This window comes from Nuphar pumila, chromosome 10, assembly GCF_984573655.1.
Source record: "Nuphar pumila chromosome 10, dmNupPumi1.hap1.1, whole genome shotgun sequence".
Taxonomy (NCBI): Eukaryota; Viridiplantae; Streptophyta; class Magnoliopsida; order Nymphaeales; family Nymphaeaceae; genus Nuphar; species Nuphar pumila.
In genome coordinates this window covers 109,961,070-109,962,424 of record NC_143258.1, presented here as the reverse complement: position 1 = coordinate 109,962,424, position 1,355 = coordinate 109,961,070, and positions in this window count along the sequence as shown.

The following is a 1,355-nucleotide window of genomic DNA, read 5'->3' as shown; positions in this document are numbered from 1 at the left end:
TGATTGTTTTGGTTTTTAGCCTGCTATGGTACTCGGTGATTAGCATAGTCTTATTTGATCCTAAGAAACATCTACACCAAGAGTTGGAGATGTTTTTATAAAAAAACTGATGATGAAACTGACCAGACTGTGGCTAGTAGCAGCTGATTGTTGGCAACAGTGAATAAGTCACTTTACTCAAGAGTAGTCATTTAACCAATGTGAATTATTACGCCACAATGAATCGACAGGAACAGTTTGCTTTCTTATCCCTGTGAATCCAAAGAACTTGTCTGTTTTTATGGTGTCCCGATTTTTGTGATGTCCTGATTTTTGCTGCGTGCTGTTTGAAACTGAAACTGAAACTGATCTCGTTCCGAAATCCAAAGGACTTGTCTGTTTAGTTTGTAGAAAAGTATGAGCAGTAACGTTATGCCATGACAGCTTTGTATTTATGATTTCCAATAGTGAGTTCTGATCCTGCACCTTGAAAGCAGTTTCCAACGAGTCAATGAAGTGATTTGGTTGATCTGATTGATCATGCCATTTGTTATGCATTTGGTAGGACAAGTTCAGACAGACATAATTGGAGGTTGAGGGTTACTGCAATGAGCTCAGCATTAGCTTAGATGATGCTACATTCAAGCGCATCCACCTCAATTTCTTCTGACTTCCTGGTGCTGATGGTCAAATGCACTGCGATGATTGATTTCCTTTTGATGCCTTATACCGAAGTCGAAAGGCATAAAATCTCTTAAAAAGTTCTACCTACCTGTGATAATTAAGACGTCTCAATTTTTTTAGCTTTTAGAACCATCTTTCTCAACCAGAAATTGGCCTATCTCTAATAATTACACCAAGCTGTTGATAAATTGCAAGCCAAAAACAATAATTTGTTGAAACTATGGTAGCAAATGCTTTGGTATTTCTGAAAATGTTTTAATGAATGTTAATAGTTTGCCGTTCATTTGAAAATTCAATGTATTTTCATGTTATTCATGCAAATAATGATTATAACATGATTTTATTATGACATTTAAATTTTAATTGAACAAACATTAGGAAAACAACTGTTGGCTTCTCGGAAAAAAATGCCTGATAACAAAATTTTTTATGACCTCATCTAATTTACGGCCAAATAGTTGGTCTTAAACACAACCAAATGACTTGCAGCTCTCTAATTGGTATCATCATTTTAAGCAACTGTCTGTTTTCGGGGTATGAAAAGGTGAATGGAAAAGTTGAACAGGTTTTGAGATTCTTGGAGATATTAAAAGCCACAACTAACAGTACTTGAACGTTTCTTAGGTCTTTTCTTGTGCAACTTAATATTTCTTCAAAATAAGCTCCTAATATTTGAATTTACAAACTTGTCG